Genomic DNA, 17327 nt, shown 5'->3' with positions numbered 1-17327 from the left:
TCCGGTGCTGTAGGTAGAATGAGGGAGGAAGGGGAGGAAATGGGATAAATGGGGCAGGAAATAAGAAGGTAGGGTAAAGAAGAGAGCATGGAGAGCGACGACTGACAACCAAAGAAAGGCCTTTGGTTTTTTTTTTTTTTTTTTGGTTTTTTGAGACAGGGTTTCTCTGTGTAGCTTTGCGCCTTTCCTGGGACTCACTTGGTAGCCCAGGCTGGCCTCGAACTCACAGAGATCCGCCTGCCTCTGCCTCCCGAGTGCTGGGATTAAAGGCGTGCGCCACCACCGCCCGGCAAAGAAAGGCCTTTGAAAAGGCTATATGGAAATATATTGTAGATGCAGTGCTTCCGAAAACACACACACACACACACACACACACACACACACACACACACACACACATACACACATACACACACACACACATACACACACACACATACACACACACACACATACACACACACACACATACACACACATACACACACACACACACATACACACACACACACACACACATACACACACACACACACACACACACACACACACACACACGGGGGGGGGGAGATCTGCCAAATTTATGGTTTTCCCAGCATAAATAGACGACTATGATGGTTTTATTTATATAAAATATTTAAAGCTTACAATGTTAAATTGGATAAAGCATTAGCAGCTCTCCCTTCTAACTCTAAAAGCAATCTTGTTTTTTTTTTCTCACAGTCAGAGCTGCTTTTTTAGGTGCAAATACAATTCTCATTTCCTTAAGCTATTTAAATATGAATAATTACAAGTCAATATCATAGTGCTGTATTGTTTATTGTTTGATATTCAATAATTGTGTCAAAATAATCTTGAATATAACAAGAGGGACTTATCAGGCAATTATCAGAATAAGAGAGTGTAAAATAACACTTCAATTAGTTATGTTTACCTGCAAGACTGACAATAACTACGTGTTGCAAGCCTGTTTATCTCAGGTGTCAGTGGAGGAACCTGTCAGTGTCCTCTTTAATGCCTTTAACTAGGAAAATGGAAAATTTGTGGCAGTTGGCACAACTGGTCTGTACCAGAAACAAATTCAAACACAGAGCAGTCTGACTGTAAACCCATGGCCCTGCTTTATATTGTGTTGTGTTTTTTCAACATATGTTGAAGAAAATGGGTCATGTTTTTCATGCATGTTCACAACACTACTCCATGAACTTTCAGGTATACTGTAACTGTCACTCAAAGCATTTTTCTGGAATATGCAAATGAGTGGTCAGTCACTCATACCCCAGGCACTGCATCCATATGGACATAGTTTATTTGATAGAAAGATGGGGAAAGACAGAAAGGAATAGAGAAGGGAGGGTGGTCAAGGGTGCACACCTCGTGGGAATGGAGAGAGAGAGAAGGGAGGAGTTGTCCTTAAATCAGGCCTTTACATCAGGATGAAGGGCGGCCCCAACCGGCAGGTTTCCAAGGAGCGGGTCATAATATTAACACTGTTAGCATTTCTGGCATCCTCTAGCCACTTCTGGGGTCCCACAAATGCACATGTGCCATCAGCATTCAGGCAAAATGTTTAGTCACCCCAGGACCTTACATCCTACGTAATCTATGCTCATGCGTGGTGTGGCTACGTACGCCCCTATACACGAGCACTGAGCTACCTTTAAAAGCAGACCAGGTTCAGTTCCCAGCACCCACATGGCAGCTCACACTGTCTATATCTCTGGTTACAGAGGATCCAGCACCCTCACACAGATATACATGTAGGCAAAACACCAATGCACATGAAATACAAATAAATAAATCATTTTAAAAAAAAAAGCAGACCCTCATGTCCCACACACTCTTCCAGGCAGGCATGGGCACCTCCTCCCTATATCCCCATTTCCCTACCAATAAACTCTTAAAATGGGTTTCCTTGCATTTATGGTCCGTTTTTGTTGTGGTAAATACAACATGTCCTAAATGGGCATTTCCATAAAGTCCCTCTCCTCATGGCTCAGGGAACCCTGCAGAAGAGGAAGCAGAAAGATTGTGAGAGCCAGAGGGAATGTAGAAAACCAAGGAAACAAGGCTGATGCACACATGATCTCACAGAGACTGTGGTAGCATGCACAGGGCCTGCACAGTTCTAAGCCAGGTGGGGTCCCAGTGCTGAGAGGGGAGGTGGACACAAGCCCCCAGTCTGTAACCCAGAAGCCATCCCCAATTGATAAACACCTGCAAATGAAAAAAATGGTTTTATCTAACAGTGTCTCACTGGATATACAAGCCACTCTTAAGACCAAAACCAATGCCCAGTGGTAAATAGCCAACACAAACTTAATGATATTTTGGAAGTTTCTGTTTCTTACCCTACAAGTCTTTTGATTATATGTTATGGCTTCCAATTTTGTGTTTTAATGGGACTTCTGCATTTGCCAATATGTGTGTCTCTGTGCCTGTATGCATTTCTTGTTCTTTGTCTTTGGCTTTTTTGTTTTTATGTTCACTTGTTTGTTTTGTCCTGTTCAGATTGGTTCATTTTTATTTCACTTTATTTTATTATTTTTAGATGTCTCTTTGTTTCCTAATGAGAGAGAGTGAGTTGGGTGGGTGAGGAAGTGTGAGGTTTTGTGGACAGGACTTGGGGGAAAGGAAACCATAAGAATATATTGTATGAAAAAAAATCTATTTTCTCAGCTATTGTTCCAGTGCCATTCTTGTCTGTTTCCCACCATGATAGTCATGTACTAACCCTCTAAAACTGTAAGCAAGTCCTTCTCCACTTCCCTACTCCTCCTCCATCTTCCTAAAAAATAAAACAAAAGTTGAAAATCACACAATCAAAAATAATTTTTAAAAATGAAATTAAAAGCCAACCATAATAATAAGTTATTTCCAAAGCTATTATTTACTCTTTGCAACCTGATGGAATGTCCTATTACTGAAGACAATACTTACTTAAGCTATTTAACATGGAGAGATTGAGCTGGTACACAACTAGAAGCTTCACCCTTACTGTCTTAATTAGTGTTACCATTTCTGTGATGAAACATCATAACCAAAGCAACTCTTGGGGGGGAAGGGTTTATTTGACTTACACTTCCACATCACTGTTTGTTAATGAAGGAAGTCAGGACAGGAACTCAAACAGGGTAGGAACCTGGAGACAGGAGCTGATGCAGAGGCCTTGGAGGAGTGCGCCTTACTGGCTTGCTCCTCATGACTTGCTCAGTCTGCTTTCTTATAGCAACTGCAATCACAAAGCCAGGAGTAGCACTACCCACAGTGGGGTGGCACCTTCTACATCAACCACTAATTAAGAAAATGTCCTACAGGCCTGCCTACAGTCAGATCTTATGCAGGCATCTTCTCAGCTGAAGTTCCCTCCTCTCTGATGACTTTCATTTGTGTCAACACAAAAATTAGCCAGCACACCTACTGACTAACATCCATTGTGCTAGAAGGCACTCTTCATGCCACAGCAGTAGAAAAGTAATTATCAATATCACCCAGCTACAAACCCTGCAACCTGCAACAGAAACCATCTGCAGGATATGCTGGTACAATAATGGCACAATGTTACAGGAGTAATCAGCCAGTTTTAGATTGGATTCAGGCCCACTCCGTGAGATGGAATTGGTAGTTTACATTGCTAAAGTAACCAAGAACCTGAGGTTACATAGATAAGAGGCCTATAGGAAACCTACTACAATTGTTCCACTAAATGAACACAGCAATAAAATTACTCCTAATGACACATTGCTATTTCACAGACAAGTGCATTACTCAACCGTCTTCAGGGAAGCTGCTTCTTGCTGTAGATGGGACCTAACACAGAGGCCTGTAGTCAGAAATTTCTCCTGTCCTGCCTTGCCCAGCAGTCCAGATGAATCTCTTCTACCTGTGGTCCCACAGCAGCTTATAGAATAATCACTCAGAGGCTTATATTAGTTACAAACTGTATGGCCTATGGCAGGCTTCTTGCTAGCTAGCTCTCTCATCTTAAATTAACACATTCCTATTAATCTATATGCTGCCATGTGGCTGTGGCATTACCAGCTTTCTTGGCTTATTTTTTTATACATTATTTTATTCTCCCTTTTAAGGACTTTATTATTTTTAAAATGATATGTTTCTTCTTTATGATTGTCTATACCTTCTGACCATGCTGGGGGTTGACTTTCTGTATGCTGTGAATATACATTGTTCACATTGGTTAATAAATAAGCTTTTTTGGTCTATGGCAAGGCAGCTAAGAGGCAGGTGGGAAATCCAAGGAAAGAGACCAGAAAGAGAAAGGTGGAGCCTGAAGAAATGCCAGCCTACCACCCAAGGAGCAACATGCCAGCAGACCGGTAATGCCACAACCATGTAACAATATGTAGATTAACAGAGATGGGTTAATTTAAGATGAAAGAGCGAGCTGTCAAGAATTCTTAGCCATAGGCCATACAGTTTGGAATTAATATTAAACTTCTAAATGATTGTTTTATAAGTGGCTGTGGGACCGTGGAGCATGGTGAGATCAGAGAAACTTTCGACTACAGAGGCCCCAACTGGATAACCTGGATAATGTGCAGAGAGTGACAGAATGGGGATGTCTTCACCTTCATCAACGCTCTCCCCCACTTAAGGCTCAGGTATCTATACGAAAGAGGAGGCAGAAAGGTTGTTAGAGCCAGACATGGTGGATGGCTACAAGGAAACCGTCTTCCAGACACAACAGAACTGATGCACACGTGAATTCACAAGTAAGGCCTGCACAGATCCAAACAGACAGAATCCCAGCTCTGAAGCGCTGAGAAAGGAGGAGGGGGCACAAAGTCGCACCACCCCCTGGCAAGAGAGAATCGGTTCTTTTCTCATGGTGTGTTACCGAGGATATCAACAACACTCCAGGATAGGTTCTATGCCCAGGGATAGCTAGACAGCACAAAACATTCTGTGCCTTCCAATGTGCAAAGAAAGACTTGGAGTCTCAATCACAACAGAGCTCAACTTATTTGGTCATCCCACTCTGTTTTCACAGTGCATCGTGTAAAGTACCTGTGCATTCGGTCGAAGAGGACCATTCCTGGCTCTTACCTGGTCTTTCTTCACAGGTGGGATGTACCGGGATGTGAACCCTACACTTTGCACATGCTCATCCCTGTGTTTGCTCCAATGCTGCCTCCTCGAGAGGGCCCCTCACCACACAGCACACACCCACTCCTACCCATGAGTAGTCATCTCCTTTTCTCCAACCCCAAGAACTCAGGTAGGGTGCTTACTTTATTAGGCTGCAATCTATTTATTTGGCCATGCTGAAGGACTTGGAGCTAGTAAGACACTTAGTTATCCATCCTTATTTTCAGTTAGGAATTTATTCTCTAAACAAAATATTTAAGATATTTCACAACACATTTACTGTAGAAGTTCCTAAGCCCTCTAAAGCAGTGGTTCTCAACCTGTGGATTCTGACCCTTTTGGGTGGTGGAACACTTCTTTCATAGAGGTTACCTAAGACCATTGGAAAATATAGATATTTGCATTGCCATTCATAACAGTAGTAAATTTACAGTTAGCTTTGAAATAGCAAGGAAAATAATTTTATGGTTGGGGGTCACCACACATGAGGGACTGTATTAAAGGGTTGTAGCATTACGAAGGTTGAGAACCACTGCTCTAGAGCATCCTGGCCACTCTCCTCTAGGTGCTGTTGGCTTGGTAAATGTTCCCCTCCCCTGAATATAGCATAAAATCTTGGAATCCAGCTCATGAGAAGCTGACCTACAGAGCCTTCCATTTTTATAAAATCATGATCCTTCCAATCTACCTTATAATCTATCCCCCAGTAACTGAAAATCCTGGATGTGAAAAGAGTGGCTAAGCCATCTGACAGGCACGTAGGAGAAGCAGCTCTGCCTGGATGCTGTGCCAAGAACTAGAGATTCTGCCATAAGCACTCAGGGTCACATTTCCTGTGTCACCTCCCAGCAAACATTACCACAAGTCACACTCTGGGTTATACCAGTGTTAGCTGAACGGTTTCCTCAAGACTGTCTGTGCCTTCTGATGGACAAAGATAAGTGGGCTCTCAATAACAGCTACTTATTTGGTCACACCACACAGTTTTCCTAATGCATCTTAGGACAATAATATGATCATTTTCTATCAGTGTGACAAAATGCCCAAGATGATCAACTCAAAGGGAGAAAAGAGTGTAGCCAGAAGTTTTCCTGCATCCCACCTGGCCTGCAGCAGCTCATAAAATAATCGCTCAGAGGCTTAATACCAATTGCAGATTGTTTGGTCCATGGCTCAGGTTTCTTGCTAGCTAACTCTTTTATCTTAAATTAACCCATTTCTAGTCATCTATATTAATGGCCATGGCATTACAGATCTGCTGGTATCTTGTTCCTCCTTGGGCAGCTGGTATATCTCTCTGACTCCACCCTCTTCTCCCTGTATCTCTTTTGGACTTTCTGCCTGGCTCTTATCCTGCCTTACCATAGTCCAAAACAGCTTCTTTATTAACTAATAGTAGCAATATATATTCACAGCGCACCAAAAGACCATCCCATAGCAAAGGAGGCATTGAAATGGCTCAGCTAGTAAATTTTTGTCCACATCTCCCCAGGAAAAATCACACAGCACTTGTTTACTGTTGTTTTTTTAAAAATGATAAGTGGTGCTGTTTACCATTTGGAAAGGTCATGAGGCACAAGCCACGACAAAATCCAGTATCAGAGCTTTATTGGGGGGGAGGGGGAGACAAAAGAACCAGGCCTGGGAAAGAAGCATGTCCAGTGCAGAGAGCAGAGGGAGAGACAGAGGTAATGAGGGCAAGAGAGAACAGAACAGAAAGGGGGTAGGAGTCTGTGTCTGACTTTTTAAGGCACAGGTGGGCTTATGGAGCTATGCCACACATGCACATATTGAGTGACCATGCAGCACACAGGTAATCATTAGTGCGCACTGATAATGTAAGACACAAGACCCCTTGCTTAGCTCCTGAACTGCACGTGTGCGGTTATGCAGCTGGAGTGAGGGCAGAAGCCTAACATTTACTTCGTCTCAGTCAGGAAACAGCTGACAAGCAAATGTCAAGGACCCCAATTTCTCCCTGGAGGATACAGCCCCAGTCACCTAACTTCCACCCATTAGGCGACAAGTTTTTTTTTTTTTTTTTTTTTTTTTTTAAGACAGCATTTCTCTATGTAGCCCTGGCTGTCTGAGAATTCACTCTGTAGACCAGGCTGTCCTCAAACCAAGAGATCTGCCTGCCTCTGCCTCCTGAGTGCTGAGATTAAAGGCGTGCGCCACCATAGCCTGGCAGACTCTAAGTCTTAAAGGAGGTGCCTCCCAGTAGCACCTGAGCCTGGTGAACAAGCGTTCACCATTTGGATCTTTGGGAAACATTCAAGCACCACAGTATTCACAAACATCTTGTGCTGCCCTACTGCTCATACTTGATAGACAGAGGCTGTGGTCTAAGAAAATGAGAGCTACAGTAGTGCCACAGGGCAATACAGGCACAGGAAATGTCAGACTCTGTGGGAGCAAGAGAAAGTCTCTACCAAAAAAAGAGTACTGTTTACAAAGATCTCTAGACACTCCAGGGAGAAAGTCGGGGCAAGATTGCAGAAAGACACCAGACATGGTAAGGCCTCAAGTGGTATTCAGTGCACTGAAGCATTCCACACTCAAACCCGAAATCTCCTCTATCACCTGGAACAAATACATGTGCAGAATCACACTGACATTTCTTTTTTTATTTCCTTTTTTTTCTTTAAGAAATTTTTATTCATTTTATATACCAGCCACAGACACCCCTCCCTTTCATCTCTCCTCCTGCTTCCCCCATATGCCCCCCCACCCTGACCCACCTCCCCTCCTCCAAAAGAGTAAGGCTCCCATGAGGATTCAGCAAAGTCTAGTACATTCAGTTGAGGCAGGACCAAGCCCCTCCCCTCTATATCGAGGGTGAGCAAGGCAGTAGGTAATGGGCTCCAAAAAAGCAGCTCATGCACCAGGGATAGATCCTGATCCCACTGCCAGAGGCCCCTCAAACAGACCAAGCTACACAACTGTCTCTCATATGTAGAGGACTTAGTCTAGTCCCATGCAGGTTCCACAGCTGTTGGTCTAAAGTTCATGAGTTCCTATGAGCTTGGTTCAGTTGTCTCTGTAGATTCTCCCCACCATGATCTTGACCCTCCTTGTTCATAGAATCCCTCTTCTCTCTCTTCAGCTGGACTCCTGGAACTCAGTCTGGTGCTTAGCTGTGGATCTCTACATCTGCTTCCATCAGTTACTGGATGAAGGCTCTAGCTTCTCTGGAGCTGTTGGTTGTAGTCTGGTTATCCTTTGCTTTACATCTAGTAACCACTATGAGTGAGTATATACCACATTTCTAATGAGCACTCTCTCTTCACATCCACCTGCTCTTCCAAAATGTATACCAATCCAGAGTTTACAAGTAAAATTTTTGTATTTCAAAAGTACAATAAAACATGTAAATTGTACATTCCCAATTATAATCCTAAATTGTGAGAAAAAAATTATAAAGAAGTTAATGAGGAATCACAGACACAGAGATTGCTGAGCATTCTCTAAGGTCCTAAAATATATTAGCTAAAATACAACTTTCTGAAAACAAGACTCACTATGAAACCTAAAAACCCTAATCACAATTTAAAGAGCGTGAGAATTGTGCTGATCATGGCCAGCCGCAGTCCAAGGCACAGTCATCCCTTTACAGTCAGGGCAGGGGTAGGTGGGGGGAGGGGAGACTCAAAAAAGGATGACAGTGGAAGCCATGTTTGTAGGAAGCCGTCTGCCTCTGCAATGGCCCAGAATGTTCTGTATGGTGACCACTCACTCTGCTTAACCAGAACATGGCCAGCAGAAAATAGCTGATGACTAGAAATGCCCAGTCACTCAACAACGACATCAATCCTAAACACACGGAATATTTTCACACACTCTCAAACTGTGTGCCTGGCGATACATGAACAGAGTCTAATATACCCAAAGATGACCTCTCATGTCACTGTGGGAAAAGATCCCTTAATAAATGTGATAGAGTAGCTGAATGCTCCTCAGATAAAAACTGATGGTGAAATTCACAACCATGTAACATGCAAAGATCCTCCTGGGGTGCACTGAAAGGCTTACATATCCCCATACGGTGTTAAGGGAATCAAAAGCTCCAGCTCCTGTCATCGGCGTCCACAAGGACACTAGACATCCTGTCATGTGATGTTTTCAAACTTTTTTGATTTTTGCAGACTGAGTGGAAACTTGGCCCCTGTGCTCAGGCTTGCATTTCTAGGTCAGTGCGGTTCACCAATGTTTACATTAACTGTCCACTTGAATTTCCTCTTTTGTGAACTTGCCCATTCAAATCTTTGTCCACTTTTTTCAAAACTTGGTGGTCTTTATCATATTTTATTATTTTAAGATTTTTTTTAACTTCTGAAAAACCAGCCCATTATTCACTTCTTGTGAGGCAATTTTTTCTTCTACACCACTATTTATCTTTTAATGTTATATGAAATATACAAACTATGCATAATTTTAAAATTTGCACATCATACTGATTTTATATGTATAACTTGTCGTAGTGCTTGCTTTAAATTGTGACAGTCAATTCAACATTCTCTTCCTTTGAGATCTCTGTTTTGGGTCTTTTTGAACAAGTTTTCCTAATCTTTGGTCAGGAAAATGTTTTCTGCTATCTTATTATGAGGAAGACATAGAGACAAATAACACAAGGAAAGAGGAAGCGAGAATACTTGTAAGTCACCACACAAGTAGGAGAAAATATTTAATTCTATAGACAGTACAAAACAAACGACAAAATAATAATCTGCAACATCTATGTGAGATCAGTATAAACGTACTGTATGTGTTTATATACATACAATGTATATATAAACATGCTAAGAGGCAGTAAGAAAATACAGTGACATGATAGATGGTTGCCAGGATATACTAATAAATGGTCTAAAATAAAGTGGAGAAGACCCTTAACCACATGATAGGAAGAGCAACTTAAAGTCAGTAAAATCAGTCTCTCACCTAGTAATTTAAGAAACCACTGAATCTCTGAAAACAGTCTGTGTGAAACGTAATAAGGGAATAGTGCTCAGTCACGGGTGGTGGGACTATATGATAACAAGATGTCAAAACACAAAATGCAGTTTGGAATGTTTTTGTTTGTTTATGTAATCTTTGCCCAGAAATTCTACTTCTGACGATTGATGCTAATTTGTGTATTATTCACTGAAGTGCTGTTTGTAAGCTCAAAACACTAGAATTTTCTAAATTATCAACAGGGTGGAAAAATTATTATACTGCTATACTGTGGAATACTATACAGTCATTAAAAATAGAGAGATTTTACAGAAACTAAAAATAACAGTGAAATATATCATTGTTCCCTGAGAATATTTTTAATGGAAAACATAAGTTTTTAAAGTACACAGCATAATGTTTTGATATGTATGCATAGTGAACTGATGACTAGTGTTAAACTGTTTAATGTGTCCATAGTTTCACATTGTTACCTGTGCCTGTATACACATATGTTGTTGTGTATGGTAAGATCACTGAATATCTCTCTCTTTACAAACCTCAAGTGTACAATATAGTAGTTTTAGTTACCATTCAGACCACTGTACAGTTCATAATAATCAAGACGTGGAAACCACCAAAGCACTTGTTGCTCACAAACAAGCACACACACACACACACACACACACACACACACACACACACACACACACAAATGTGTGCTTGCATGTAGAAGCTAGAAACCACCCACTGGTGTCCTTCCTTAGGGGCTGTCCAGCTTGTTCCTGGGGACAGGGCCTCTCACTGAGCTCTGTCTCTAGTCAGGACAGAGCAGAAGAGCCCCGAGAACCCCCTTGCCTCATCTCTCTGGAGCTGGGATCACAGCACACTGTCCTTACACCCTGCGTTTCACAAGGTTACTGAGGATGGAATTTCCTTGTGTTTTCAAAGCAAGCACTTCACTGAAGAACTATCATCTACCCAAACCATAAAAAAAAAACTGAACTACATATTAATTATTTTTTAAGACATGCAATAATTGGGATTTTCACCAATTTCCCATCATCCTCAGTCTGAAAGGCCACACTCCGCAGATGTCCTGAGATATGGTCTCCTGACTAAAGTTCCAGAGAGCTGCCATTTTTAAATGTCGAAATGGAGTATGTTTCCTGAATTTTTTTGCCCCCATAGGAGACTGAGGGGTGAAAAAGTTCACAGGACACTGAAGCAGTAACGATATTCCATGGAAGATAAAAATGTCAGTCAACCTCTAAGTCAGTCTGAAAATCTCATAAAACATGGACCAGCTTAGCATTAAATGATCGATGCACAACTGGAAGCAGAAGGTTCTGGAACACATTTCCTTAGCACACTTATTTCTTACAATTCAGAAGGACCATAAAGAGCACCTTCTCAATCTGTAATTTAACGCACCACACTGTAACACATCCCTGAACTAAGTTTTGAAGCTTACAAACCTTGTAAGGCTGACTGGCATTTTGTGATTAATTTAAAGGAAAATGCTGTCTCTGCTAAGACTTCATAATATATATAATAAAGAACACACACTGTATGCTTAAACCAGTTTGAGAATTTTGTTACCACTTTAACATCATGGTGTTAATGCATATGTAACTATAAGCTTTTGAACCATTTCTTTATCATGTCAGATGACAAGAAGGGATCCTGAAAACTGTCTTATTTATTCACACAAATTAAATAACACCAGATCAAAGGCTGATGTGCTTACCACTAGAGAGTCAGGGTACTGAGGACTAAAGCACCATCTGTGATGGTGTGAAAATGAAACATCTCTCTAGTGAGGAGATTTGGTTCCTTGAAAGGATTTATGCAGAGTGACTTTGTTTCTGTTGTACTCGGTGCTTTATGAGTCTTATTTACAGAAAAGAACCTGAAAATGATTCTCACTTTAAGCACAGAAAAGGTAATAAGACAGGAGACAAAAGGAATGTTAAAATGGAGAGGTGAGAGAGGGCCACGACTCCCAAGAACACCCTTTCATGATTAACACTGCAGTTGTAGAGACTGGGTCTTGATTGTTGATTGTTCTCACAGGAGCACTCAGATGATGTGCAGAAACAGATGGAAACAGATGGCCGTGGGGACAGTTGACTCTCAAGGAGCTACAGGACCCAGAAGAAAGGGGGGGGGAAGAACCCATTCCCACAGCATTTGGATATGACCCACATATTTAGTTTTCATGGCTTTTCTTTAGAATTTTGCCATTGCTATATATTTTTACAATTTGGCTATATTGTATGTTGTGTATTATTGGAGGAAGTGTGCCACAGCATGTGTGTGGAGTTCAGAGGATAGCTCTGTGGACTTGGTTCTCTCATTCCAGCTTTACATGGATCAGGGGTTAAACTCAGGTTGCCAGGCAGCAGAGAAAGCACCTTCACCTGTGGAGCCTTCTCACAAGACCTTCTTACCTGTAGAATGAGGCTAAGAACTGCATCATGTGCTCATGTCTATTCTTTTTATGCTTCAGTGTTTGGATCAGAGTGTAAACAGACCACAGGAAAATTGGTTTGCAATTTCAGTCTTTACAAAGTAATAACTTCTACTCCTGACCCCGCCTCCCCAGGGTCAAGGATTGCTTGACATACTTTGCATATATAACCTCATTTCATCCCCCTTGATTTTTTGAAATAAGACCTTTTCATCCCCGTTTTTAAGAGTGGGCTGTGACCCTGGAAGTTTCTAGTTCAACTCCACCACGAAGATCTTCAGTGCTTCATCAACCATGGCACCAAATTGCCCACTGATTGCACTGTAGCTATTTATACACAGTGTGTAGACATCTTTCTCGTCACTCTTTTTTCTTATCTTTGAGAAATTCTTGGATCCTCACTATTTCTAAGGCATCTGATCTCAAGACGTTATTTCAGCATACTTAGGCTTATTATTAAATATTCACTAAGGGCAAAACAACACTTTGGAAAGTACATATACTTTCATGTTTCAGTCATCTGCTTATGCATGCATATTCTGTATTAAAATATCCACATATTACATCATTATATTTGTCTAAAATTATACTGAATATTTTCCCATCATTTATTTTTTGGCTTAAATGCTTTCAGAAAAAAGTCTCTGTTACAATATGCTTACTCCTTGGATAAACAGACATCTATAATAAACTTTAGAGCTTGAGATGTTTATGCCATAAGGGCAGCATCATTTTCTACAGTTAAGTAGCCATTAGTGATGCAAAAGGTAAGTGTATGGTCTCTGCTTTTCCATAAGAGCAATGTAAGAGCTCTTCTACAAACAACAACAACAATAAAATATATGGTTTTGGAAAGAAAGCCAGAGTTCCAGAGCTCTGAGGTGCAGTTCTGTTGGAAAGAAATCAGGCCATTAGACTAAGCAGATAAATGATGCTGAAGGAGTTTTGATGCATAGAAAAAGAATGCCTTACACAATGACTAAACCAACTTGACAGCAAACTGTCGGTGTGCTGTGGAGTCACAGCAACGGCAGTGGTAGTCTTGTCCTTTTCCCGAACCCAGACTTGATGTGCAGTTCTCGGTTGATGGGGATGTGGCAGCATCTGTATATGGGAGGTTCTTCTTACTTTTGCATTACACACACTGTTTTCAGGAGGGATTGGTTCCCCCTCCAATCCCTGAAGCCTCCATTGTCTGAGGCTGCCTGTGATGTCTCAGAGATGTAACTGTGTGGGAGAAACCTCAAAAGAAACAAAACCATGATGCTCCAATAGATACCACTCCTTCTAAGGTAGTCTCTTGGGGCTGAAGAGATAGTTGAAGGGTTAAGAGCTCATACAGCTCTCACAGAGGATCCAAGTTCAGTTCCCAGCATCCATAGCTGTAACTTGCTTCAGGAGAATCCTGTGCCTCCACTTTCTGTGGGCACCCTCACTTATGTGTGCATGCCCATATGTATGCACATGTACCTATACATAATTAAAACATATTTGTTAAAGCTGTCTTGTAACAAAAGTTAGGGTTGGATAGGAAAGAAAACTCTTCAAAATCCTCATGAGAATAAGGAAGAGTTATTCCCTCAAGAGTGACTATGAAAGTCAACGGACAGTTGAACTTTTTTTTTAACATGTGCAAAACACTAACTACTTTAATCATCCCTACATTCATCATCCGTTCTTCTGTGGCCTAGCTGATGTCAGCATTGAAGAGTGAGTAGAGATGCTGGAGGAAGTCATTAAAACCTGAGCACACTTTCAGGCTCTCAGCCGACTGTGTTCCAGTTGAGCCGAGTCCAGGAGACAAGAGGACAGCTGCGAACAGGAAGCCAGGCTTAGCAAGGTAGCAGACGTCTTAGTTTAACACAAACACATCAGAGCTTCTGGAGGTGACAAAAGGAAATGAACAAAGTCATGCCAAGCCCATCCCAGGGGCATTCCAATAAGCAGGAAATAAAGCCACAAGCCGTGGCCCCCAATCGTGACGATATTTTACACAGTGGTCAGAAGGAAGTTCAAGTAGAGTTCTGTCCTTTTAACCCACTTTGATGTATTTTGATTGTCCAAAGCTGTGCTCCAGAAAATCAGGGACAGGATTCTGGAATTTTAGACTCATGGTGAACGTTGCACATGCCTTAACGGGTGCTCTTCTTTAAAGTAGCATTGATCTGATCAGACGAGAGGTGTTTTCTTATATACAGAGAAATCTGAGTCACTATGAGCAATGGGTGGGGGGCTTAAAGACTTAGCATTTTGCCCAAAATTTCCTCTTCATTTATCAAAAGACAGACCAAGCATTGGGAGATGAAGCATTTTTCCCCTTACAATCAAAGTGCAGAAGTCTTCGATGGTAAACAAGACTATAATGAGAAATAGGATACTTCAAGAACACCAAATAATATCTACATAATAGATTACATCCCATCTGAACACTAAAGTTATTGCTTTCTACATGCTAATGGAGGCAAAGGAATAATTTAAAATAATTAAATGTTAAGTTAAGAATGCATGGTTATCCTATACACACTTGTGAAAGATTCCCAATTGTCACCTACTGTCCAGATGTTTCAGGAAGGGCACATGAAGGTCTAGTTAAACTACAGGGAAAGGCTGGCAACCAAGTCAGTCTCAAATCCCCAAATTAATTCAAGCCAAGAAAGTGAGAGTAGTGAATTTGGAATAGGTGGAGAGAAAAATGAACAGAAATATGCCTGAGCAGTGAAGTGCATTGTGAGAGGGCTATGAAAATTTCGTGTATCGGTCGGGTAGTCCCAGCCTATTACACATCCAAACAGCTTGGACTTGGTAAGCCGAAGGGACATTGTAGTTTTTGTGGCACCAGGGTGGGAGGGATGAGGAAGCTAAGCCTGTCGGATGAGGGGAAGGATAGCTTTATCCATACATGTTGGATAGAAGTGTAAATTCCTAACTCAGGTGTGTTGTAATAAGGATCTAACCAATAATGAAATCTAGAAAATGGAAATAGTCAATTTATGAAACATGGATAAAGGAGGGGCCGAGATTTTGACAGATTAGTCATGGAACCATAATGACAGGAGTAAGGGGGGCCCTATGACCATCCTAGCCTGTGGCAACAGCAAAGCTTTTCCAACAGTGATCTAAGCTTTTCAGCAGTCAAAGTTCCAGAAACGCAGAGGCAAAGGTAACTGGACCTTCAACCTTCACAGCAGCAACGGAAGACATGCCATCTTCAGATGGGGCGCTGCAGCACCTCACAGGCCGACCCCAGGCACAGGTAAGAGCCTTCATCCCTGCAGCCTGAAGGCAAGGCAGCTCCACAAAGAACGCAGGTAAACCTCCAGGTTTACCTGCCGGTTGTGGCCGGTTGGCCATAGGATGGGAATTCCTGCAGTGTCTTTCTCTCCTTTCTGCTTCCACTTACCCTCTTTGGCTGCGTCATCCAGGGATGGAGAAAGAGGACAGAACAGAGGCCCTGACTGGCAACAGCTCAGGTTTTGAAGGGTTTTCTCTTTCCCTTCCTGGGTTCCCTTCCTGATTTGTCTTATTTTACATCTCATTTGCGTGCACTCAGACACACAGAATTAGTGCTGACTTGGTCCTGAGTCATCTCTGCCAGCACCTGCCTTTGACTGGGGATGGGGACTGGATTAAGAGACACCCCCCACACTCCCCCCAGAAACTCCCTGGAGACCGGCAGCAAAGTCACCATATGTAAGGGAGCTCACTCCAGCACCCAGGTTTCAGCTGCAGGCAGAGGACCAGCTTTGAGACCTTCCACGGCTGGCTGCCTTGGGTGACTTTCCACACTTGTCAGCCTCTCAAGACACTTTGAGAGCTGGGACATATGGTGATATTTTATGTGTACTGAAATGTGATTTTATTTGTATGTTAATAAAGTTGCCTGGGGATCAGAGCTAAGAGCAAGCCATTAAGCAGAAGTCTGGTAGTGGTAGCACATGCCCTTAATCCCGATCACAGGTCAGGCTGAGTCTCTGTGAGTTCAAGGACACAGCCAAGCGGTGACCCGAACCTTTAATCTCAGTACCAACCATAGAGACCTGGAGGTCTGTATAGATAGGCAGTGCCAAGGAAGTCATGTGGTTGGGTTTACAGCCAATTCGAAGGCAGAACAGAAAGGCAATAATCCCAGGGAGTGATGGCTGAAAGCAGAAAGGAATATAAGGCGTGAAGACCAGAAACTAGAAGCATTTGGCTGGTTAAGCTTTTAGGTTTTGAGCAGCACAGTTCAGCTGAGAGCCATTCGGATATGAGGACACAGAGGCTTCCATTCTGAGGAAGATCAGCAGAGAAGTTGGCCAGGTGAGGTTGGCTGTGGCTTGTTCTGTCTCTCTGATCTTCCAGTGTTCACCCCAATACTTGGCCCCGGGTTTGTTTTATTAATAAAGACTCTTTAAGATTCGTGCTACAAAGATGGTCTTAGCTCTTGGCTGCTGCTCCATCTCTGGGCTTTTAACTCTTTATTTGGCTCTGTGTTTCTTATTTAATAAGACCGTTTAGAATTACATCTACAGGGACACTTGCTGGCCAGCTCTCAGATGGCACCTTCAAGTGGGCCCGGAGTTGTAGCTGTAGCCACTTCTCTTGGTTGGCGCTATGGTCTTTGAGTCTCTACTTCCCCTTTGAATTGCCCTGCCCTGTTTTGCAGATAAAAGTTTCTTCTCATTATTCACTCCTCACTGTCTGTCTGCTCCATTCTTGGAGGGAGGGCAAGATGAGAACCCCAGATAAGAAGCCACATCTCAATAAGAAAACAGCGAACGGGAGGGACCCCAGCAATCTTTTCCACGGGAGGCCTGGAGAACACAGTTGGGGA

Source organism: Peromyscus maniculatus, chromosome 15, assembly GCF_049852395.1.
Source record: "Peromyscus maniculatus bairdii isolate BWxNUB_F1_BW_parent chromosome 15, HU_Pman_BW_mat_3.1, whole genome shotgun sequence".
Taxonomy (NCBI): domain Eukaryota; kingdom Metazoa; phylum Chordata; class Mammalia; order Rodentia; family Cricetidae; genus Peromyscus; species Peromyscus maniculatus.
This window is presented reverse-complemented; position numbering follows the sequence as displayed.